At 42.8% G+C, this 26,558-nt stretch overlaps 1 long non-coding RNA gene across 1 annotated transcript in view; it reads right to left on the bottom strand.

Annotated features, from left to right (window-relative positions):
- Positions 1-357: 357 nt before the first annotated feature.
- The window catches only part of LOC115930403 (uncharacterized), a 58,758-nt gene continuing 32,557 nt past the window's right edge, over positions 358-26,558 (bottom strand). Inside the window, exon 4 of the long non-coding RNA XR_004067030.2 lies at positions 358-454. This is a non-coding gene — a long non-coding RNA (uncharacterized lncRNA). The remainder of the gene's footprint in view (positions 455-26,558) is intronic.

Here is a 26,558-nt window from a genome sequence, read left to right as displayed (position 1 = left end):
TCAGGAAGGACCAGCCACCTGCCTGGTCATCATTGCTCTTTGATAGGGGACAAATGGTTTTTCCCTCCTGTTAGAAACATCTTCAGGGAAGGATTCAAGAGTCACCTGGCAGTGTAGGCTGGAATTGGTGGCCACCTATAATCCAGGCCTCCCTGGCCGTGCGTGTGTCCTACTCACATTTGAACCTCTATAAGGACACCTAGTTGGGACTTTTTCTAAATAAGTATTGATAATAAGTTTTGCAGGATATCCTTAAGTTGTTCCTTGGCATTCTGTCTTTTAGGTAGAGTCATCTCAGTTCATCTTTCCTCCCAGTACATATGTATTGACTCGCAAATCGTTTCTGCTCAAAGCAAGATTTCCTTGGTTGTTTTTCATGCAAGGTTGGTACAGGAGACAGAGCTGGCTTTGTCCTGAATCTTCTGTTTCCTTCTCGGTGCTTCAGTGTCCTCATCTGTAAAACCAAAGGGTTGCACCAGACGATCTCCAGGGTCTTTATACACACTTAACATTCATGTTCCTGTTCATGAAACTTTGAATGGATACAGGCTCTCTACCAAGAGCTGTGTGGGGCATTGTGAGGCCCCCAAATTTATAGTTTAAGTGAATATGAAATCCTTTCTCTTTTTATTGGTCCTTTGTCCTTTTTCCAAGGCAAAAAACTAACCCCTGTTCATGTTATAACCTGATACAGAATCTGACAAAGGGGCAAGCACAGAAAACAGCAGAAACTACATTAAGGGTGCCCATTCTGCCACGTTCAAAGATGGAGGCCCATTGGCAGGCACTGCATCCGACACTAAAAGGCGCTCAATATAAGTTCTTTGAAGAGGTAAATGATTGAATAAACAATGCTACCAGCTGAGAGGAAGGCTAACTTGTTCAGAGAAAAGCTTGAGTTGCCTGAAATGGACCTTGAGGGCCAGTTTGAAGGTTCCCGAAGGCCCACAGCAACTTCTGTTGGCCATGAATTGCCTTCTCTTCTGTGGAGATCTCCTTGATGGCTAAGAGTTTCTCAAGGTGCAGTGAATGAGGAGAACAACATGGCACCCTGAGACTGGCCATCCCCACCCACAGAATGTTCTTAAACAGAAGTAGTTTTAATCTGTCAACAAATAGAGCCCTTTATTTTTCAATTAAGTTGGAAGGTAAACTAACCACTAGTGAAAAGATGCAAATAAAGGTTTTTTTCTGGGTCTGTTTTAGCAAGTAGATGCTACCCATTTAAAGGAAGCATTTTTTAAAAAAGCCTGAATAATGCTTGAAAGTTATTTTGTTGTCTTAAGTAGGTTAATTTGTCTATATTTTTGTTTATTTTATTTTATTTTATTTTTGAGACAGTCTCACTCTGTTGCCCAGGCTGGAGTGCAGAGGCATGATTTCGGCTCACTGCAACCTCTGCCTCCCAGGTTAAAGTGATTCTCCTGCCTCAGCCTCCTGAGTAGCTGGGATTACAGGCGTGTGCCACCACTACCAGCTAATTTTTGTATTTTTAGTAGATACGGGGTTTCACCATGTTGGCCAGGCTGGTCTGGAACTCCTGACCTCAGGAGATCTGCCTGCCTTGGCCTCCCAAAGTGCTGGGATTACAGGGGTGAGTCACCACGCCCAGCCTTGTTTATTCTTTTTTTTTTTTTTTTTTTTGAGCTGGAGTCTCGCTCTGTTGTCCAGGCTGGAGTCCAGTGGTGCGATCTTGGTTCACTGGAGCCTCTGCTTCCCGGGTTTATGCAATTCTTTTGCCTCAGCCTCCCGAGTAGCTGGGACTACAGGCGCACACCACCGTGCCTGGCTATTTTTAGTAGAGATGAGGTTTCAACATGTTAGCCAGGATGGTCTCGATCTCCTGACCTCGTGATCCGTCTGCCTCGGCCTCCCAAAGTGCTGGGATTACAGGCGTGAGCCACCACACCCGGCCTGCCTTGTTTATTCTTTAATGGTTTAACAAGTTCTTCGAAGATAACACAAAGAGAAACTTTAGCCAACTTTAATTATTCGCTGATGCCCAAATTCAATTATTCATATTAATTTATAATAGGAAAATTATATGTTAAAGTACACATTAGACACTTCCAAAGGCTTCTACCTACTTATTGTGGTGCCAGTCTTCTTTGTCAACTTATATTTTGCTGTATCTTTCTGATCTCTATTAATAATTCTTTTATTTTTCTGCTGGTCCTTTGTTCCTGCTAGATTTTCTAGTTTTAACTTCTCATGACATCATACAACCAAATGGCACCAAGCTTCACTGTTTCCAGCATCTTTAAAAGGTTGGATTTAAAATGCTTAAAATGTTGTGTGTACTATCAGCAAATCAACATACATGAAGAAGATCCAAATGTGGTGTGGTCTCTTTTTAGTGTCTCTTTTTTTTTTCTCAGCAAAGTAGTATGGAATTGGTCATTGTCAAAGTAAGAAAGAAGCAGTCAATGCAACAGTGTGGCCTAGGATGGGAGAAGGTTTAACAATGGTCAGCAGACCAGGTCTGTGATTTAGGGACCATAAGTTCGCCTTTCGGGGCCTCAGTTTCCCATTGGCAAAAAGAAGCCATTGAAGCCGACTGAGCTCGGTGTTTGCAGTCCTGATTTTCCACTGTATTGTGAGAGGCAGTATTTGGGAGTAGTTGGTATGATTTCTAACCCATTTTAGATCAACCAGAAAGGAATAATGTAGATCTTGAGAAATATGACTATTGGGATGCCCCTGAGAAACAGGTAGTCACCTCTCTTCCTGGCGAGATGAGGAAATTGTGGTTTAAAAACAAAAAGCCCTAAGTTGCATCCTTCACTCACTGATTAGGAAAAAAAAGCTAAATCAGTATTTTTCTTAACAAAACTATAAACAGAAGGTTTTGAGGTAAAAGGAAAGTAAGTGAGAATAAAAATAAGTTTATTAAATATTTTAAATTGTAAGCCACCCAATTGTTCCAAAACACAAAAGCCTTCCCTGTTTTTGTTACTCAGTGGCCCTGTGATTTAAAGCTGCTGACAACACCAGTTGCTCACAATGACACTGTCCCCCTTTCTTCCGCGCACAGCGCACAGTCCTAGCAGACACTCATTTGTATGTATGGTTTCAGCCTGTCTGCCATGTCTGGCCAAAGGGACAGATACTAATGGCATATGTTAATTACTATCCAACAACTTCCTTTCATTAGAGTGTTTATTAACATTCTCACTTCTGCCCATTGAACCAGCTGGCACGAGGGTCTGCTGGCAGCCCTGAGTTCACATGCTGTTTTCACTCTGGGCTCACAAGATGTAATAGATTTTTCCTTTTGAATAATGAAACTCTGTTTCTAGCTCAGCCGAGAGCTTTCTGAGATGTCCAAAAGATGACACCAAAATAATAACTTTGAAACAAATGCTTTGCCATTGCAGCCATCATCAGAATTGGTCTAGATATATTTTGCTACTATAACAGGATAGGCATCCATCTATCTGTTTAGACATCTCTTTATCACTAGCTGGTACCAAATAACCCTTATTCTAACTGTACATACTCAGAAGCTATGAGATAATGTATGTATTAGTGAGAATATAAACGATTTTAGAAGGAACAACAGCCTTCTCTAAATACATCTCCAGGCCAGGTGCGGTGGCTCGTGCCTGTAATCCCAGCACTTTGGAAGGCTGAGGCAGTTGGATTACTTGAGATCAGGAGTTCAAGGCCAGCCTGACCAACATGGTGAAACCCCCATCTCTACTAAAAATACAAAATCAGCCGGGTATGGCGGTAGGAGCCTGTAATCCCAGCTACTCAGGAGACTGAGGCAGGAGAATTGCTTGAACCTGGGAGGCAGAGGTTGCAGTGAGCTGAGATCGGGCCACTGCACTCCAGCCTGGATGACAGCGAAACTCCGGCTAAAAAAATCCCAAACCATTTCCAGACTAGATTTCTCAATAGCATGACAATACACAGTTTACTAAAATTTAAGAGGGTGGGGATTGGGAAACAGGGGGAAAGTAAAATATTGGGGGAAAGGTCTAAAAAGCCAAAACTGTGGACAGCATGATAAACTATCAACTGACATCTACAGCATTCATATTTCACAATAACAGCACCATTAACCACAAAAGACTCTTTAGATCTGTCTATTTCATTGACTGCACATGTGCCTTTAAAGTGCTGTGAGGAGGGTGATGGACAAGCCACCACCAGAATGACAAAGCAGGAATGACATGGTAAACAAGTGTTCTTCAGCGACCTCCCCCAGTGACGATGTCCCTCAGCCATCACTTGTGGCAGAATATCAAATGCAGTAAAGAGTTAGTGCAGAATGCTAAAGAAGGCAAATCTTAGACAATTGCTTTGTTGGCATCATAGTAGATGCCACTTTAAAGGGGACCAGAAGTTTTGTTCTCATCTGATCAAGCTCCCTTGCCACAAATATTAGACGAATGGTTTTTTTTGTTTTGTTTTTTGTTTTTTTTTTTTGCTTTCAAATTAGAACACAACAAAGAAAACTAATTTTGTCAAAGGATTCCATAGCTGCAAAAGACATGGGGCTTTAGTACCTTCTTTTTAAATTAAAGCGAAAGCAGGTCTATGCATTATATTCTTAGTCCTGTGAGGAGGCCACACTCCCTTTCTTTCTTTCTTTCTTTCTTTCTTTCTTTCTTTCTTTCTTTCTTTCTTTCTTTCTTTCCTTCTTTCTTTCTTTCTTTTTTGAGATGCAGTTTCGCCTTGTTGTCCATGCTGGAGTGCCGTGGCATGATCTCGGCTCACTGCAACCTCCACCTCCGGGGTTCAAGCGATTCTCCTGCCTCAGCCTCCTAAGTAGCTGGGATTATAGGTGTCCAGCACCATGCCTGGCTAATTTTTTGTATTTTTAGTAGAGACTGGGTTTCACCATGTTGGCCAGGCTGATCTTGAACTCCTGGCCTCAGATGATCCACCTGCCTCAGCCTCCCAAAGTGCTGGGATTACAGGCGTGAGCCACCGCCCCCGGCCCGGCCCACACTCCTTTTCTTCTCGCTCCTCAGGTCCCAGCCACCAGAACCACCAGCTCCCCAGGATATGTGATGTGAAGCTAAGACCATACTTAGTCACATTCTCTCATGGGTCAAGGAGCCCTGGGCAGGAAAGTCTTTGGCATTTTGTGGGAAGGCAGATGGAAGAGTGCCACCAGCCATAAGAACGATGCTTTAGTTGGGGGTACTCATCGAATCAACAAATACGTGTTACCTACAAACAGCTGATATTCAGCTGTCATGCACCAGTATGGCTGTATCTACTAATTTCTAAAATATCAAAATACTTCTGTGCTGATTGGCAAAACGTCTCTACCTTGAACCTCGCCAGTGCCTTCCTCTGCTGCAGACATAGCAATCTCTTCCCCAGGACCCCCTGAATTCTGTAAGACCAGCATTAGCACCTGGCTCTATGGTGGCCTCCAGGACTCTGCTCCAGCACTGGGGCTGGCATTGTACAGAAACAGCCATGCTGCTGACATGGATGTATATATTCAGACTATCATCCTTGCCTATGGTGTCTTGGAATTAGGGTGGTATTGGTGATACACAGAAGAATCAAACACTGACCAGCGTATTCCAGGAGCTCCCAATTTGGTGGATCATGAAAAACTCTCTGTGCTAAGCCCTAGGAATTGTGAAATGGTGCCACTTTGGTGAAACTAATCTGCAGGTTTGGAAACTGGACTGTTTCAACCTGCTAGAGTGAGTCAGGTTCTCAGGGACAGATCCACATCACTCAAGCTCTCAGGAAGCGGCTATCTAAACCAAAATGACAATTTATTAATTTGCAACAAGAAATAAGAACTTCTAAGCTGAGTGGACATTTGTGTCACCTTGACTAACGTGTTCTTTCCCAGCAGAAAACTAAAAGGAAGACAAATGGTAATGAGAATGCCGCTTGAGCACAGGCCGAGCAGGGGATATTAGAAGGAAAGTTTAATGTCAAAGGATGTCTTTTTTTTCTTTTTCTTTTTAGACGGAGTCTCACTCTGGCACTCAGGCTGGATCAGGAGTGCAATGGCACGGTCTTGGCTCACTGCAACCTCCACCTCTCGGGTTCATGTAATTCTTCTGCCTCAGTCTCCTGAGTAGCTGGGATTACAGGTGCCTGTTGCCACACCTGGCTTATTTTTTGTATCTTTAGTACTAATAGGGTTTCATCATGTTGGCCAGGCTGGTCTTGAACTCCTGACCTCAAAAATGATCCACCCGCCTCAGCCTCCCTAAGTGCTGGGATTACAGGCGTGAGCCACCATGCCCAGCCAAATGCCAAATTTTCTTAAGCTTGTCCCTTCATCTTTTCTTTGGGGACAGACCTGCCAAACAGATAGGACTGGATGTTCCCATGAGGTCACCCATGCACTGCCCCCTTGGCTAGACCTTCCTCTCTGACTCCCACTTTCCCTGTTCCATGCAGACATCCCGCTTTGGTTGACATGTTCTATCTTTAGATTTGCTAATACAACCAACCAGCCTCCTGCCAAACTCTGTTGATTTCTTATTCCTAGCTTGGAAGGTAGGTCCCCTTTCCCAACCTCCTCAACCGCCACACACCGAGATCCTACTGTTTGAACTAGACTGTTATCATTTAACTCATTGGTTCCCAATTTGGCTGAACTTTTGAAGTATCTGAGAAATTTTTTAAAATACTGATGCCTGATTCCCATCTCCAGAAATTCTGATTTAATTGATATGGGGTACAGTCTGAACAGTGGGCTTTTTTAAAGCTCCCCCAAAATATGTGACCAGAATGTTGGGGTCCTAAAGAGTTAAAATTCAAAGGAAAGAGTTTTTTATATTTGAGCAAAGTTTAAGAATCACTGATTTAGCTCTCAGAGTTGGCAGATGCTTCCACCTGCACCAGCTCTAAGCAAATGCCAGTATTCCAGCCTGACATGCTGAATTATTTGGTCTGGGGTAGGAGCCAGGCATTAGGCATTTTTGCAGAGCTCCCCAGATGAGTTCAATGTGTAGCCAAGGTTGAAGTGCGCTGGTCTAAATATCAGTTTATCTGACTGCTCTGTGTCAGTTCCTTCTTGGACATGCATTGTACAGAGCAGAACACAGAAGAGCCACCTGGAGAAAGGTCTGTAAAGGTGAGCAGCAGGGGCCTGTGTGTGTGACCCCATGGCAAACACAGGAAGAGCATGTGGGCACAATGTGGCAGATGAGCTCAAAGCATGTTTGATTCTCTGCTTCCATACCAAATTTATGATATTTCCCTGGCATGGACATGGGCTGGGCTATAGAATCCTGGGGCCATTTTCTACCATAGCTTTGGGCAACTTTTTTTTTTTTTTTTGAGACTGAGTCTTGCTCTGTTGCCCAGGCTGGAGCACAGTGGCACCATCTTGGCTCACTGCAACCTCCACCTCCCGAGTTCAAGCGATTCTCCTGCCTCAGCCTCCTAAGTAGCTGGGATTACAGGCACTTGCCATCATGTCCGGCTAATTTTTGTATTTTAGTAGAGACAGGGTTTCACCATGTTGGCCAGGCTAGTCTCAAACTCCTAACCTAAGGTGATCCACCCACCTCAGCCTCCCAAAGTGCTGAGATTACAGGCATAAGCCACTGCACAGCTTTGGGCAACTTTAATAGAAGTCGATGAGTCTGGGTGTGCTTGAGAAAGTGTGCTCTGCTGCATGCTTTTCCACGAGGACTCTGACTTCCTTGTCTTCTGTGGGTGCTGTTTGGCTGCTCCCTTGCCTCTCCAGCAGCGACCCTGGCTTTCTGGAGGCCGCCATCTTGAAAGAGGCCATCCTGCATTTTTGTGCTATTCTCTTTAGCAGTAGCTATGCTTGGCAGAGAAGCAAGAGACTGGAGAATTCCAATCTGTCATCTTCATAAATTGCCTAAGGATTTTCCATTTTCCTCACAATTCTCTAATTTCCTGTTGTCATTTTGAACCTTTCCAGCGTGCATGAGAATTCATTTGTGTTTTCCCAGTGTGCGCAGTCTTGTCTGGTGGCAGGGCATCTGGGAAAGCCATCAGCTCTGCTCTGTAAGCAACTTTTTAAAATAAAATGCATTCCTAGGAGAGGAAAAGGCAGTGGGCAGGGCAGAGGACTGCTCCAGCACCTCCACCCTTCCTTTTCCTGGGACTGCCAGTCATGGGACTTGGAACTAAATTTTGAGAGTAGGGACAAGGGGGACAGAGGAGGGCCACCATGTACGATTGGGCAGGTGACACACAGCACAGTTCTAGGGACATCATTGACAGCATTCTATGGTTACAGAGCCCTACAGCCACTGCCCCCACTGCCATATCCCACAGTCCTGGCAGAAGCACTGTTTTTTTGAATTCCAGCTCTTCAGTGGCCTCAGATTCTGGTTACATTGTGCTTCTGAGAAAAGTAGCACCAGAGAAGTCGCTTGTTTGCTCTGAGATTCACTTTGTTCATCTAGAAATTAGTAGGTGCATAATTTCTAAAAGTCACTTACTGCAGGCCTGCGGGAGCCCAGCTGTTGGCATGACTGAAACCATTTGCATATAATCTCTGGTAAAATAGAGAGAACATTAATTTGAATCTGCTAGCAGATATCCTAGAGATCATTTGTCTGACACCTGCACCAAATTTCTCCACATGAGGAAAGCAGAGGTATAAAGTCACACAGTAAGCTTGTGGCAGATAACACCCAGGTCCTCTTGATTATGTTATCCCTGAGCATCCCCACTCCCTGCCCTGTCCTTACTAGAGCAATAAACCAAATTTCACGAGTTTGTGCCCACACCAGCTCAGCCAGGACCTCTTCAGTCCTCTGCAATATGTCTTCCCGTGTTATTTCTACAAGTCTCTGTATACTCATGGACAAATTAACTCCTGCTACGCACTCATCATTCCACTGATCACCAACAGGCATCACTGTGCTCACTAGGCCTCTTTTTCCCCCCAGATACCTTCCGGTGCTGCTGTCTCATACCACAGCAGTGGAAAGCAGTAGGGCCCTCAGGATACTAAAGTTACCTTGTCTCCCCCCTCTCTTTGTTTTAGTGTATAAACCCTAAGTTAAGCTACATTTTTGCAAGTTCTGACCTTCTCTTTGTAGAACTTGCAAAGATGACAGGGGCAAGCTGTTCATGTGAAACTCCTGCTTCCCTTAGGATGAGTTCTTTCCCAGAAGGCTTCTCTGTTCTGCATGCAAATAATGTCTTATAGGCCAACCCCAGCAGTTTATGATTTATGTCCAGAGTGGAATCCCAGCTTAGATGCAAGGTGGGGTTCCCTTTATACTCAACATTTCCTTCTTTTATGTCCATGATGATAATTGGATATTGAAGGATCTAGTTGGCTTGAGGGGAGGAGGTGCGATTTGACGTTTGTTATGAATGTGGTCTAAAATAAGACTGACTTTGTGTCTCTCGATTTTTTCATCTATGAAAGCCCCCATTCCATCCCCATAAGTCTGCACATTCAATTACTGCAAACTCTAGCAGAATAGGACAGTGTCCAAGAAGCAATTGTCATCTGCCCACTGCACCTCCAAGGTAAACAGATGCAGATCCAGGCTTTGCAAGGCCTGAGGCTTGTATAATTTTTGGCACCATCTTTGTTTGCTTGTTTGTTTATTTTGAGATGCAGTCTCTCCCTATTGCCCAGGCTGGAGTGCAGTGGCATGATCTTGGCTCACTGCAACCTTCACCTCCTGGGTTTGAGCAATTCTCCTACCTCAGCCTCCCAAGTAGCTGGGACTGCAAGTGCCCATCACCACACTCGGCTAATGTTTGTATATTTAGCAGAGACAGGGTTTTACCATGTTGGCCAGGAGGTCTCGAACTCCTGACCTCAAGTGATCTGCCTGCCTCGGCCTCCCAAAGTGCTGGGATTACAGGCGTAAGCCACTGTGCTTGGCTTTTGGCACCATCTTAAATAAAAAAGACTACACGAAGAAGAAAAAAAAAAAGAGTGCAAAATGCCTAATACAAAGTCAGGTACAAAAGTGATTTCTTTAGAATTAGAAAAGAAATCACAACAGATTAAAAAATATAAAAAGATGATCAATAACAGAAACACTACAAAACCTAGAAAAATATTATCATAATTTTTTTTTTTTTTTTTGAGACAGAGTCTTGCCCTGTTGCCCAGGCTGGAGTGCAATGGTGCGATCTCGGCTCACTGCAACCTCCGACTCCTGAGTTCAAGCAATTCTCCTGCCTCAGCCTCCTGAGTAGCTGGGATTACAGGCATGCGCCACCATGCCCAGCTAATTTTTGTATTTTTAGTAGAGACGGGGTTTCACCATGTTGGTCAGGCTGGTCTCGAAGTCCTAACCTCAGGTGATCCGCCTGTCTCAACCTCCCAAAGTGCTGAGATTACAGGCATGAGCCACCATGCCCAGCTATTGTCATAATTTTTATTGCTAAACTGCCAGGCACATCTTCCTAAATGCCTTTTCATTACATTTTTGGGGGCTGCACACTTATTTATATTACCATGATTTTGTACTATCAATGCCTATAGTGATCATAAATAATTCAGTCTTCCCTCTAGCATGATTGAGGGGAAATTGTCTTTTATTACTATTGATAATTAGAAAAGTTTTCTTGGCTTCACAACATGTTATTGGTCATATGTAAACTTTTAGGATCGGGAGAACCTCTATCAAATTTCTTTCATATATAAGCCATAAGATTCCAGGGCATTCAAGTGTTTGCACAGTAGCTAATCTTCAATGCTTTTTGGGTTGGTGATACTCATTAACTGAGTTTGTGGGAGGGATTCTAAAACTTAAGCTGCATTGACCTCCTGGAAACCTGCCTCCTTGACTTCCCACCCATCTTCTCTGGAAAATGAGTGGGAAACGCCCAATAAACCTTTCTCATCCCCACTGCTACCTGTCAGTGTGCTGGGGTGGCTACAACCATTGCCATTGCTCAGATCTAGCTTAGAATGAACGTGTGCATAGATGGCAGCTGCGGCTGAGATACTGAAACTAGAATCAGGGTCCCAAGCTGACTTCCTTCTGGTGCTTAAAGCACTTCCACTTAGTAAGTGGATACATTTAAGTTGGATCAAGTCACTAAGAAAACGTTGGGCATGAATTATTGTTCTTGTGTATTACACGCACTGTGTCTTCTTTCTTTGATTGAGTGGTTTTCAAATGTGCTGCACAGACCCCTGGGTTTCCTTGGAGGTTTCTCAGGGACCACTTAGATGAGTGTGAGAGAAGGTGGTGCCTTGATCAGGGGATGGGGAGTACAGTGGTCGGGGCTCTTGGTCCACTGTCAGTCATACTTCATCAGATTCAACGGAATTAAATGCAAGTGTTTTGCTTGAAAATGTTTGAAAAATTTTCTAATCAGCTCATTTTGATCGGGAACAAGCATTATGCTTCCTAGATCTGTCCTCTCTGCCATTTAAAAATCTTATCAATTTATTTGCCAACAATGAAGAGTCAAAGTACTTGCATAAATGCAATTAAATGGTTACCCTGCTTCTGTGTTTTGCTACTACACATTCATAGAATCTGTATGTCGGTTTGTTTCAGGATTACAATCTTTTTGCTTTACTTTGTTTTCAGTCTTCTGTTCAAAATGCAGTTGTTTGAATGAAAAACATTTTGTTTCAGTTACTTAACACAGATGCCCTGGGAACACCAACATTTCTTGGTACAGCAGGGACACATCTACCGTTTGGCATTTAATAAGTTGTTTTTAAAAAAAAAAAAAAAACTTTCCTTTTTAGCTCTCAATGCTATTCCTGTATTCACTTGAGGTTTGCCCTAGTATTTCTTCTCTGGCTTTCTTTACCAAGCTCTACATTTTGCCAACTCTTCCATTTAGGTGTCTGCTTTTGTAAGATAATTTGCGAATGAGGCATGATTCGCATTTTTTCAGATGTTGTTTGTCAGTTTTATGTTCTATCCAATTCTCTCTCTCTCTTTTAAAGGTCATGGTACATGTATTACTTTTCTCTCTTCTTTCTTATCTTCAGGAGCTGGTCAGGAATTACATACCTTAGGCGACTAGTAAGTCAACTTATACTTGGATAGGTAGCTACTTGAATGACTTGGTACTTCTGATTCCAAGTCTTCCTTCCTGTTTTTTTTCCTCTTCTGTGGGCTGTTTAGGAGATGACTTTGGCTCCGTCTCTGATTCCACATGTTCCACCTGAGAAATCCTACTTACCACCACTGCTCCAGTACCACATGTGCAACAATGACACCCATTTGTCTCTGAAGCTGAGTCTGCTTTCCTGAGTTCCAGACGCACATTTTTAATGACTAGCAAGCTCTCACTAGGAAGTCCCCCAGTGCCTCAAACACAATGTGTCCAATATTAAATTATACCTTGCAATAAAGGATTAATTTGCCTCTACGTCATGTGATAAACCACTGTGTTTGCTCTCTAATGCTATTTACTTTTGAGAGAAGTATAATGTGAATTCAATAAATCCCTTTTCAGGATTGGCCATATTCAAAATGGAAAGAACAAGTTCAAAAGAAAATAGCTATTTTTAGAAGTAATCTGTTATACTTTCATGTGAGGTAGTCAAAACAAGCCATTGCTCATTGTGATAAAGGTTCACCAACCTTCTGGGACTCTAACACTCAGTCCTCTGGTGGGGGAGGCACATGCCCAAGCTGGTTCATGACCCATAGCTATAAGACTATAAAATATGGAACATTTTCCATTAAAAATCTTAATTTTGAAAAATTTTAAAAACCTGTGAAAACATACCTTTTTTGACTGAAATTTGGAACAAAACATTTTTTCCCAGGAGAGATACTTACAAGTATCTAAAAGTCTAAATCATTTAATCCTTTTACAGCCATTCATCATCCCACCAAATATTTGCTAAGTGCTTTCTTGTACCAGGCACAGTTCTAGATGCTGGGGGACTGTGGAGAACAAGGCAGACAGTGCAGTTCACCTTCAGGAATCCAGTAAACAAGTAAACAAACAGAAAACACCAAAACAGCCTGACTTGAAAGAGTGGTAAGTAAGGCGGGGAGAGGAAGCAGATGGAGGGAAGGAGCGTGACAGATGAATGGGGGTGCTTCTTTGGACAGGTAGTGAGGGAAGGCACCCTTCGGATAGAAGCTTGAGAAAGATAAGAATAAGCTATGCAGAGATCTAGACAGAGAGCATTCCAAGTGAGGGAATAGCAAGTCTAAAGGTCCAGAGGTGGGAATGAGCTTGGTATGTTAAGCAGAGGGTCTTAACTTGGGGTCCATGGATAAAATCAGGAGGTCCCCGAACTTAAATGGGGAAGAAAATTACTTCTCTGTTCTCACTAACTGCTAACTGAAGTTTAGTTTTTACTTCAGTAAATTACTGCAGTCAAACATGCTGCAGTAATATTAGCAGCATCTGTGACTCTGACACCAATAAATATCACAGATACTCTCCCATCACATTACAGTTGTTACAGGTATCTGGAAGTATCTTTCGTGCTTATCACAACTTCCAAATTATGATAGTTATTAGAGCTGCTGCTAGATCTTGTTCTTTCACACGATGATAAAGAAGCACATTCGTTACTGTAACACAAATGTGTTTTTAATATTTAAATATTTACAATTTCATTGTAACTTTTTCATTGTATACATCATATGTATACATATTTCATTGTAAATTTAATATACTGTAACTATATTTCACCCTTTGTCATCTTATGAATTTTATTTTATGCATTTAAAAACCTTCTGATGGCAGGTGCACTGGCTCATGCCTGTAATCCCAGAACTTTGGGAGGCCAAGGCAAATGGATCACTTGAGGCCAGGAGTTCAAGACCAGCCTGGCCAACATGGTGAAACCCCATCTCTACTAAAAATACAAAAATTAGCCGGGTGTAATGGTGTGTGCCTGTAATCCCAGCTACTCAGGAGGATGAGGCAGGAGAAGTCCTTGAGCCCGGGAGGCGGGGGCTGCAGTGAGCCAAGGTTGTGCCACTGCACTCCAACATGGGTGACAGAGGGAGATTCCGTCTCAAAAAACAAGCAAACAAACCTTCTGAGAGGGGCCTGGGTGTGGTGGCCTACGCCTGTAATCCCAGCACTTTGGGTGGCCGAGACGGGTGGATCTCTTGAGGTCAGGAGTTTGAGACCAGCCTGGCCAACACGGCGAAACCCCGTCTCTACTAAAAATGCAAAAATGAGCTGGGCATGGTGGCACACGACTGCAGTCCCAACTACTGGGGAGGCTGAGGCAGGAGAATCACTAGAACCCAGGAGGCAGAGGTTGCAGTGAGTCAAGATCATGCCACTGCACTCCAGCCTGGGTGACAGAGTGAGACTCTGGCTCAAAAAATAATAAAATAATAAAGAATAAAAACTTTCTGAGAGATCTATAGGGCTTACCAGACTGCTGAAGGGGTCCATGGCACAGAAGAGGCTAAGAACCCCCACGGGAGAGGAAAGCAAGAAGGCAAGTGTGACTGGAGGGAAGTGGAGATGTCACAGTTGAGCTACCCACTAGGGGAAAGGAGATCACTAGGGCTGGAGACGCCATAATACTGAGGTTTTATGCTGAGGGCTATGGGAAGTTATTGGAGGCTTTTGAGTAGGGAAGTAACATGATCTAAGTATTTGGCCACCCTGGCTATGGTATGGGGTAATGATTGCTAAGGTCATGAGTGCTCTCCTGGAGACCATGAAAAGGTCAGCCCAGTTGGAAGATGACAGGAACTTGGGCTAGGGTGGTAGAGGTGGAGGCGGTGAAAGAGGTCACGATGATGAATGTATTTTGAAGGTAGAACTGACAGAATTTCATGACAGACTGAATGTGGGTGTGTGAGGAAAAAGAACACTCAGGCAAGACTTTTAGGTTTGTAGCAAGTGGGTGAGTCGTGGTGCCACTTATCAAGAGGGAGAAGATTGGGGAGGAGTAGGTTTGAGAGTGGGGAATGAAGTAGCTATGGAACCAAGAGTTCTTTTTGGAACATGTTAACTTTGAAGGGCCTATGAGCCATGCACATGGAGCTACGGAGTAGAAAGTTGGGTGTAAGTCTGGAGTTTGGAAAGGAAATAAGGACTGGAGAGCTAAATTTGGGGATCCTGGATATACAATAGGCATAAGCTATGGTTTGGATATTTGTCCCCTCCGAACCTCATGTTGAAGTTTGATCACCAAGGTTGAAGGCGGGGCCTAGTGAGAGGTGTTAGGGTCATGGGAGCAGATCCCTCATGAATAGATTAACGCCCTCTCCCAGAGGTCAGTGAGTTTTCACTCCATTAGTTCCCACAAGAGTTGTTAAGAAGAGCCTGGCACTGCCCTACTCTTTCTTTCCTCCTCTCTCCCCAAGTGATTGCTACACACACCAGCTCCCCTTCACCTTCCTCCATGAGTAGACAAAGCCTGAGGTTCTCACCAGATGCAGATGCCAATTCTCGAACTCTCCAACCCCCAGAATCATAGGCCAAATGAACCTTTTTCTATATACACATTACCCAGCCTTAGGTGTTCCTTCCTAGCAACACAAAATGGACCAAGAGAATTTATAAAGTCATGAGACAGGATGAGATCACCTAGGGAGAGAATATAGCTAGTGCTCTGAATGGCCAACACTTAGAGGCTTGAAGAGAGGGAGGAGTTGGCAAAGCTGACTGAAAGTGGCAGCCAGTGAGACAGGAAGATAGGTTGGATGTTTAACCCATTTCCTGTTTAGAAAAACAAAGTGCAGCTTGCTGCCAGTATTGTATTCTCAGGGCAATCGGGACACAGGTTAAAGAAAGAAAAAAAGAATTTGAATTATAAGACATGCCTTAGCTCAGATGCTACAAAGTACTTTAAAACCCTAATTTTGTAACACAAACAATAACAGTGGAACAGAGTATGTTACAATTTTTGGATTACACTGGAAACCATGGCTTATTCATGGATAGGATCCTAGATTGAAGAACTTGATATCTGTGAATCCTAGACCATGGTTGGCTTTTAGCATTTTCTGTTCTTGGGCAAGTTGTTTTGCCACTTTGATCTTTTTTTTTTTTTTTTTCCTTTTTTTCTGTCTATAAATTGAGATCCATACAGCTAAACTATTTTGTAGGAAGATAGTGAAAAATTTCACATATCCACAAGAGAAGATGGACCAAAATGCGTGTTACAATATCAAGGTGTTAAACATCCAGGAGGAATTCTGTGTTCAGCACGGCTCTTATTTGGACCCTGAGATCACCAGTCTGAGTCTCCATTATATGATTCTAATAGGGCCTGCACTAGACCAAAATGTGAGAGGAAAATTTGTCATTGGCTGCTCCAAGTCTTATTCAGGCACTTCCAGCCTTACTTTGTCAGGCCTCAAATGGAGCCCCTGAGTCTGGCTTCTTCAAGGGTCTTCCATGCTGACAATCTTTCCCTGGTCTCTCCCCCACCATGCAGCATGGATTCCATTTCCCAGCCCCTCGGGGCTGTACCTTAGGGATGCATGCTGCTGACTCCCTTCCCCACCTTCCTCAGTAGTAGGTACAGAGACTTGCTGGAGATGTGGGAACAATCTGGTCCTCAATAGGTGAAAGTGGGGTTCTAACTTTGTTTCCCATTTTTCCCATTGTCTGTAACTCAGCATCTGCCTCCTGTGTCCCCTCTTTCCCTGTTGTACGGCTAACACCAGATCCCAGTCTCTTCAGTGGCACTCAACTTTTTCAAGTCATAAGATGGAAGTGCTTTGGAAGAGGAGTAAGGGACCTGGACTCTGATTCCATGCCACCGCAAACTCGGGCAGGCACTTCAAAGCAGAGAGTCTCATTTTCCACTTCTGAAAAACACATGGTCTAGATGAGCTCTAAGTCCTTTGCACTCAATAATTTCAGAGTCTTTTTTATTATTAATATTATTTTCAATTGAAAAATCATAATTGTATATTTATGGGATACAATGTGATGTTTTGATATATGTATTCAATAAGGAATTATTAAATCAAGATAATTAACATATCCATCATCTCACTTGCCTATCATTTAAAAAAATTTGCCTATCATTTTTTATGGTGAGACATTTGAAACTTATTCTTAGTTATTTTGAAATATACATACGTTAATATTGACTATAGTCACCCTGCTAGGCAATAGATCTCAAAACCTATTTTTCCTGTCTACAAAGAAACTTTGTACTCTTAAATCAACAACTCTCCATTCACGGCCTCCCCACATACCATCCCCAGCCTCTGGTAACCACCGTTCTACTCTCTACTTCTGTGAGTTCAACCTTGTTAGATTCTGCATATAAGTGAGATTATGTGATATTTGTCTTTCTGTGCTTGGCTTATTTCACTAAGCATAATGTCCTTCAGATTCCTCCATGTTGTTCCAAACGACAGGATTTCCCCCATTTGGGGGCTGAATAATATTCCATTGTGTTTATGTATCACAATTTCTTCATCCATTCATCCACTGATAGACATTTAGGTTGACTCCATATTTTGACAATGCCACAGTCTTTTTCTTTTTTTTGAGATGGAGTCTCACTCTGTCACCCAGGCTGGAGTGCAATGACGTCATCTTGGCTCACTGCAACCTCCTCGTGCTGGGTTCAAGTGATTCTCCTGCCTCATCCTCCTGAGTAGCTGGGATTACAGGTGCCCGCCACCATGCACAGCTAATTTTTGTATTTTTAGTAGAGACAGGGTTTCACCATGTTGGCTGGTCTTGAACTCCTGACCTTAAGTGATCCACCCACCTTGGTTTCCCAAAGTGCTGGGATTAGAGGCATGAGTCACCATGCCCAGCCACCACAATCTTATATAAGGGACTAAGATAATAGGAAGTCATCACCAGATAGCATAACGGTCCTCCTGGAGAGCAGGAAGAATTCTCAGGGTGCTGCTAAATTCAGAAGGACAGACTAACTTTTTGGATTCAGCCTGCCTCAGTGTCATGATGGTAAGGGTGGAAACATCAAAAGCAAGGATTTGAAAATGCCACCATTGTCTTTCTTTCTGCATCTGCAAAATGACCCTGGCTCCACGTGGGCACAGATTTACTTTTTTTTTTTTTTTTGAGACAGAGTCTCTCTCTGTTGCCAAGCTGGAGTGCAGTGGTGTGATCTCGGCTCACTGCAACCTCCAACTCCCTGGTTCAAGTGATTCTCCTGCCTCAGCCTCCCGAGTAGCTGGGATTACAGGCATGCACCACCATGCCCAGCTAATTTTTGTATTTTTAGTAGAGACGGGGTTTCACCACGTTGGCCAGGATGGTCCTGATCTCTTGACCCCGTGATCCACCCTCCTTGGCCTCCCAAAGTGTTGGGATTACAGGCCTGAGCCACCATGCCCAGCCCAGATCTGCCTTTTTAAGGCTAGATTTTGATGTCATTCCCAAATGTGCCAAAGATCTAGAAGAAGCCACATAAAAGAGAATGGAGAGGAAAATACTACCCAATCCTTTTTTCTCAAGGCCTGGAAAAGGAGTAGTAAATGGAATTGTGGAACACTGAGTAGTCTCCTTGGGGAGAAAAAAGACATCCACTATCTGGCTAGCTTTGGATTGTGTTGGGGAGAGTCCAAAATCAGACAAAGGATGCCTGAGAAATAAGATATAGCCCTTAAGTATTCTGTTTTCCAAAATGTCTGCAATTTAATTAAACAACAGGGTTGATCTACCTCTTGAGGAGCTATTTTTAATTAAACTTTGCATTTGCATTTCTCCTCTCTGCTCTGTGGGGGCATTCCAGGGTAGCAGAGGGAGCAGTCATCTGGTCACACAGGATAGTCTGGGAAAGTCCCATTTCTGAGTTAACAGAATTCTTAAATGTGACTCCTATTGAATCTTCATTTTCACCAATATTCTCTGTAGTGTTGGTAAAACTTGTGTTATGTTATTTATTCTTTTGTGGCCTGTCTGCAAAATACCTCTTCTATATAGAACTCGAACATTGACTAAATTTCTGGTCAAGTTTCAGTTCTTCCATCTACAAAATAGTGCCACAAATCTCACTCTTAATACAGAATTGTTTTTATGCTTTGGGTTAGGACCAAAAACTCATGACAATGTGTGTGGCATGATATCTCAGGCATGGTAGCAAAATTTGCAAAAAGTCAAGATACCAGTCACCCTGTGTATTAGTCTGTTTTCACTCTGCTGTTAAAGACATACCTGAGACTGGGCAATTTACAAAAGGAAGAGGTTTATTTGACTTACTGTTCCACATGGCTGGGGAGGCTTCACAATCATGGTGGAAGGCAAGGAGGAGCAAGTCACATCTTACATGGATGGCAGCAGGCAAAGAGAGAGCTTGTGCAGAGAAACTCCCGTTTTTGAAACCATCAGATCTCGTAAGACCCATTCACTATCATGAGAACAGCACGGGAAAGACACACCACCTGATTCAATTATCTCCCACAGGGTCCCTCCCACAACACGTGGGAATTATGGGAGTTACAAGATGAGATTTGAGTGGGGACACAGAGCCAGACCATATCACCCCGCAATGAAAGGAAGAAACGACCACTGGCGACATTGCTTGAGTATGACATATTTTTAATACTTAGTGTGAAGAGAACCCCATCTAGGATAAAGAGGACATCAAACTACTATGTAGACATTATTCTCACAAACTACTCATGTTCTAACTTAAAGAGACTTCTAGGCAATGAAAAAATAAATGGGCAAACTGATTGACCAGGAAGGTCAAGGTGGATGAGGAAAGACGGGTGTGTATTAATGAAGTAGTAATTGTCTTTCTATAACACTGGCTGTAATAATTTGAAACTGTGTGGCCATTTTGTGTTTTGGAGAAACATACGGCACAAAAACCATGTTCCTGCTGAATCTTCTATGCAGATATACACAATCCAAATGCCTCCATGTAAACTCTTGGAAATGGTGAGGAAATGCTTTCAGATTGAAAACAAAATATGCCAAAGCAACTCAGCTTTTTTTTTGTTGTTGTTGTTGTTTTTTAAGACAGGGTCATATATTTTTTGTTTTCCTTTTTGTGACTTCAGTAGTACTAATGTGACTTCAATAATACTAATACGGCTGGGCACGGTGGCTCATGCCTGTAATCCCAGCACTTTGGGAGGCCAGGGCAGATGGATCACCTGAGGTCAGGAGTTCAAGACCAGCCTGATCAACAAGGTGAAATCCTGACTCTATTAAAAATACAAAAATTAGTTGGGCGTGGTGGCAGGCACCTATAGTCCCAGCTACTCAGGAGGCTGAGACAGGAGAATTGTTTGAACCCGGGAGGCGGAAGTTGCAGTGAGCTGAGATCTTGCCACTGTACTCCAGCCTGGGTGACAGTGTGAGACTCTGTCTCAAAACAAACAAACAAACAAACAAACAAATAATAATAATAATAATATCTATTCACCTAAGAATACTTTTTCAAGACAATATTAACATTTTCAGACTGGTTTTCTAGTTCAATAAAATTTCACTTCATACATAAGCAAAACAGTCAGTAAGAAATCCATGAATGTCAAATTTTAGAAGTAGTTTAGTAAAACAGTCTTGTATTCTTGAAGATAAAGTTAACATCACGATGCAATTAAAATGTGCATTACATGGATAGCAAATCTAATCACTGCTTGAATAAGAAACAGAAAAATGCTTTATTGTAGATTTACCATTATGCTTGCTGCCAATGAATTTTTGCAAGTCGCTACAGATAATGACGGGCTCTGCTTACAGGAGGAATATGCACCAACTGCAGTGGAGCAGATTCTTTTGAATGTAAAACTTTGACCATGGGATTAGTGAATGAACTCTCTCAGCACTTTCCTCTTTTCAAACTCCTGCAAAATGTTTGCCCATATAGCATCCTCTTTGAAGTACAAGTATTGTGTGGATGTACTCAGGGTTCCATGTGATTCTAATAATATTAATTCTTTTTTAAGATTATCACTGAAATTAAAATATAATATTACCTGCCCCCCACAAAAAAAAGAAGACTCCAGGCCCCTGAGAAAACATGCAGCCCACAGCTTGAGAAATATCACTGTATAGAATGCTGCTCTATCAGGCCACCTCCCAATGGATAGAACAGCAGCAACACAGGGTTGGGATGGAGAGGCCATCTCCAAGCCCCAAGAACAGGCTTCTTTCCATTCTTTTCTGCCTCACCACTTGTCATCACATGTTCTCATCAGTGGATGGACCAAGCCATTGCCAATCGGCTCCTGCCTGGCTGCAGAGGGGCCATCGTCCACCTTTACCAGATGGTGGTGATGAAGACAAGGCTAAGGAACTCTGGGCATTGCGTCTCTCACTTTGCCGTGCACACTGTTCCCTGCAGCTGGTGCCCAAATGCACATTCTGACTCTGTAGGCCTGGAGTGGGGCCCAAGACTCTGTTTTTTAAACAAGCTCCCAGGTGATCTATCCAATGCCACTGACTCAGGGCTCACATTTCAAGAAGCAAGAATCTAAGACCTGCTGGGTTTCCTTCTAGAAATAGCCTTAGAGGAGGCCAATTTTCCATCTTTTGCCCCAAGTTATTAGAAAATTGCCTTAACCTTGTGTTTTACTTGGGCCTGAGGCATTTTGGCTTCTATGAAATAGAGCAGGGAATTATTAAGTAGATTAAACAGATTCCAAGATTATTTCAATCTGAGAGAAAGCAAAGTTTCACTAGACTCAGAGGGTATTTATATTACAGGAATTTTTCATACCACTAGTTGGCATGAAGTTTCAATAAGAGTAACAGCACAAGAATCAATATATCAAACTCTAGAAACCCTAAATTAATTATAAATATACTTGGGGAAAAAATCAATAAATCAAACAATTTAGAAGCAAATGAAATGATTTTGTTTTCCTTTTGTGGTTAGATTTCAGTGACTGCCAAAAGCTTTAAGGTGCCTTTATATAAGCCTATTTCTATACTGATATTAATGGCTAGAAAATATTTTGATTTTTAATTAAATGCTACATATTGTTGGCAAAAACTAATGACAAAGCTATTTCCTTCATGTGAAGCCTATGAAAATCTTGAATCGTTGTAAATGGAAATCCAAGTCACTGTGGTTTTAGCAGATGGTGGGTTATTTTCCTTACATAGCAAAATTTCTGGAGATAGACAACCTAGAACCAGCAGGTTGGTGATGTCCTGGTCACTGTCTTGGCAATTCTCCAGGCCTTCTTCTCATCATCACACAATGGCTGCCTCTGTTTTAGATGTCAAGTTTGCATTTAAGGCAGGAAGAAGAGGGTTGAGGACAGCATCAGCCTTATCCATCCATTTAACCAGGAGAGCCAGACGTTTCCCAGAAGTCCCTAGCAGACTCCCGCTGATATGTCATTGGCCAAAACTATCAAAGGACCACCCTGCAACCTTCCATTAAGGAAGGCAAGGGAAAAGTTTGGAAATAGATCATGGATTAACCCTCTAATTATTTTTATGTCTCAAACTTCTGTTTAACTGAAAAGCAGAATATTGTTTATTTCTTTTTTATACTACCTCTTCTTGACAGAAATTGTGGTAGTTTTAAAAAGTATGGGATGCTGGGTGCAGTGATTCATGCCTGGAATCCCAGCACTTTGGGAGGCTGAGTTGGGAGGATAGCTTGAGCCCAGGAGTTTGAGACCAGCCTGGGTGATATAGTGAGACCTCATCTCTATTAATTAAAAAAAAAAGTAGGAGAGATACATGACATTCTTGAAAGGAACCTTGGGGGTCTAGAAATTTCTGGTTATGGAAAGTGAAAAATATTATCCAAAGCTTCCTCCTAAGAACATGTGAAGTTGTCCTAAAGTGAAAAGATCACATGGTTGTCAACAAAGGTCATCAAGGCATTCTTGATGGTTTCATCTCCCTAAATCCTCTTCTGAGACTCCAGAATTTAGCAGGGAAGCTTATCTTTCTCGTGTTTAGAGCCAATTCAGAGCTTTTACAAGGAGAGCTTCCAAAAATACAGCGTTATGCAATACCAGAGTTCCCTCTCCTAGGCCCCTGGTCCTTCCCTGGTCTCATCTCAGCAGGCCACTATTCCCAGTGGGCTCACATGCTGTGGGGACCTCAATGCAGCAGAATTTCACCTTTCTACAAGCACCAGGTAAGACCACCTCATTAAGGAACTCAGAGAGAATGTTGCAAAGATTCCAGCGCTTGTTCAGTCTTTGACTCCTCAACTTCCTCCTTATTTTGATGTTCTGATATCATACAGTAGTTCTTAGCATTAAACTTTGCATATTTGATATATTTCGAACTCGACATGGATTCTTGGCTTTAACTACCTTAAATTTTAATTCTTTCTTTCTTTCTTTCTTTTGAGATGGAGTCTCGCTCTGTCACTCAGGCTGGAGTGCAGTGGCATGATCTCAGCTCGCTGCAACCTCTGCCTTCCAGGTTCAAGTGATTCTCCTGCCTCAGCCTCCCGAGTAGCTGGGATTACAGGCACGTGCCACTGCGCCTAGCTAATTTTTTGCATTTTTAATAGAGACGGGGTTTCACTATTTTAGCCAGGATGGTCTTGATCTCCTGACCTCGTGACCCACCCACCTCAGCCTCCTAAAGTGCTGGGATTGCAGGCGTGAGCCACTGCGCCCAGCCAATTTTAATTCTTTAAACAAACATTAGTGTTCTGAGTGACTAGTTGTAAAGAAGGGTTCATTTGACTCCTATGCAATTGTCTGTGTGAAGAGTATTCTGTTTTCTAGATTTACTAGGAGTTCTGCATTTCTTATCTTCTTACAGAACTGTGAAGTGGGATGGCTGCTTTTATGATGTTGGGCTAACCTATTAATACATTTCTTAGTGTACTTGATCTTTAGGCAGTGCTAGAAAGGATGCCGGGGTTCTAGGTCACAATTCATGCCTGGCGCCTGCCACTCGCAGACATCACCCTCAAACATGATAGAAAATATTTAACCATATGTCAAGCCTTCTTTTCATTGTGTCTAGGACCTACATCACAGAGGAAGTACTGGATTATAATCACACAAAATTGTAATTTCAATAGGAGAAAGTCTTTTAATACATATTTAAATCTATAACAGCATCTTTTTTTTTTTTTTTTTTTTTTTTGAGACAGGTTCTCCCTCTGTAACCATGGTGGCAGTGCAGTGGCACAACCACAGCTCACTGTGCCTCGACCTCCTGGGCTCAAGGGATACTTCCACCTCAGCCTGCTGAGTAGCTGAGACCACAGGCATGTGCCACCATACCTGGCTAATTTTTTTAATGTATATTTTTGTAGAGATGGGGTCTCCCTATATTGCCTAGGCTGGTCTCGAACTTTTGTGCTCAGGTGGTCCTCCCACCTTGGCCTCCCAAAGTTCTGGGATTACAGGCATAAGCCACTGCACCTGACCTATAACAGCATCTTTTGGAGACCTATTTTAATGAGTTATTCTTCCAGAAGTATGTATATTTTAAAGAAGATGGGGAAAGAATTCAGAGATATAACTCTGAATGGAAAGAGTTCAGGTCTTGGGACACCTGCATGAAAAAAAGAATTTTAAGCAGAGAGTCCTCTCTGAGCCCTTTAAATCATGTTGCGTTGAAGGGTCAAGTGTGCCCACTTTACCAATCGTTATAAGAATTGGGCCCACCCACACAGTATGATCATAAAGGTCTTACCATGATGGAAGCTACCCCAGAATAGCTTGAGGTAAACGTCTGGGGTAGGGGCGGTGGCTGAATTGCAAGGAAACAGCATGGAAGGAGGAAGGGAGAAGCTCTGAAGAGGAATTGAACCTGCTCCACAGTTCTCCTTGGAGGAGCCCCCATGGTTCCTTCTATTAGAGACTTTTAGGCTGGGCACAGTGGCTCACACCTGTAATCCCAGCACTTTGGGAGGCCAAGGTGGGTGGGTCACCTGAGGTTGGGAGTTCGAGACCAGCCTGACCAATATGGAGAAACCCCATCTCTACTAAAAATACAAAATTAGCCAGGCGTGGTGTCACATGCCTGTAATCCCAGCTACTCTGGAGGCTGAGGCAGGAGAATCACTTGAACCCAGGAGGCAGAGCCTGCAGCGAGCCAAGATTGCACCATTACAGACCAGCCTGGGAAACAAGAGTGAAACTCCGTCTCAAAAAAAAAAAAAAGAAAAAGAAAAAAACTTTTAGAGAGTAGAGAACTATAATTTCTGTGGAAAGAAATTGTGAATGAAAAATCAGATTTCAGAGCCAGGCATCGTGACTCACACCTGTAATCCCAGCACTTTGCAAAGCTGAGGTGGGAGGATCACTTGAGCCTAGGAGTTTGAGACCAGCCTGGACAATATAGGGAGACCCCATTTCTACAAAAAACATAAAAATTAACCAAGCATGATGGCACATGCCTGTAGTCTCAGCTACTTGGGTGACTGAAGCAGAAGGATCACCTGAGCTCAAGAGGTGGAGGTTGCAGTGAACTGTGATCGCACCACTACACTCCAGCCTAGGCGACAGAGTGAGAGCCTGTCTCAAAAAAAGATTTCGTCTTAACTGTCTCACACAGTGAACCAAAAAAGAGTAGATTTGGGGAGGGGACTCAACTTTCCTGATTTACTTTGACAAAACAAAATGTCTCCATTTCATACATGCTTATGATAGTGAAAATCCAAGCACTTCTTTCTAAACAAAAAGTATTTCATTAGCAAAGAATATGAATTGCAAAGAATATGACCCACATATTTAAAGATGAAAAAAACTTAGAAAGGGTAGTATCAAGATATTTGGAGCTGGGCCCAGTGGTTCACGCCTGTAATCCCCTCACATTGGGAGGCTGAGGTGGGCAGATCACTGGAGGCCAGGAGTTCAAGACCAGCCTGGCCAACATGGCAGAAACCCCGGTCTCTACTAAAAATACAAAAATTAGCTGGGCATGGCGGTGCACACTTGTAGTCCCAGCTACTTGGGAGGTTGAGGCAGGAGAATCACTTGAACCCAGGAGCCAGAGGTTGCAGTGAGCCGAGATCACACCACTGCACTCCAGCCTGGGTGACAGAGAGAGACTCCATCTCAAAAACGAAACAAAACAAACGATATTTGGAAACGACAAAAGTTAGATGACTACTTAAATACATACAGTGGCAAAAATATACCCTTGCTGTTTGGAGCAACAAAGTTGTGTCAGCTTATGGAACAAGGAAATGATGGGTCTCTAAACATGCTCCTTTGATGAGCTACAGCTGGTGGCTGTGTTCTCGTTGTGGCATTTCAGAGTGTTTTTATGGGTGCTCTTCTGCTAGCATGCCAAGAGTCGTATGTGCACCAACTGCTGGGGCTGGGGTGGGTTTTCTTCCCCAAACCAACTGTGGCCCTCTGATCTCCTAGGAGTCACGAAATCACAATCTTTGCATTGAAAAGGACTTGAAAAGTTCTCCAGTGAGATGGTTTCTAACCTTTTTGATCATGAAGATCCCTTTTAACCTTAAAAGAACAAAGGCTGCAAGTCTTCCACATGATAGTAGTTGCATTTTTAATATCTGAGCTTTGAGAAAATACAAAATGGGAAAAGACTTTTATAAATTCAGTGACATCCATAATTAATTTGTACTTTATTAATCATAATGGCATTTACATAATTTCAAAAGGAACAGTATACACACTTGCCAGACACATTTTTCATTCCCTCTAAAGCAACACCACTTGTGCACATGAATTCACAAACCCCTTCTAATAGCTCTACTGCTCACCACCCCATCCCTGAAAATCTTTTATTCACAAATTGGGAGAACCTGCCCCAGATAAATGACCCTTTATATATGCTACAACAAT

Source organism: Gorilla gorilla, chromosome 14 (genome assembly GCF_029281585.2).
Source record: "Gorilla gorilla gorilla isolate KB3781 chromosome 14, NHGRI_mGorGor1-v2.1_pri, whole genome shotgun sequence".
NCBI lineage: Eukaryota > Metazoa > Chordata > Mammalia > Primates > Hominidae > Gorilla > Gorilla gorilla.
The sequence above is the reverse complement of the archived record's forward strand: the minus strand, read 5'-3'. Positions and strand labels throughout refer to the sequence as shown.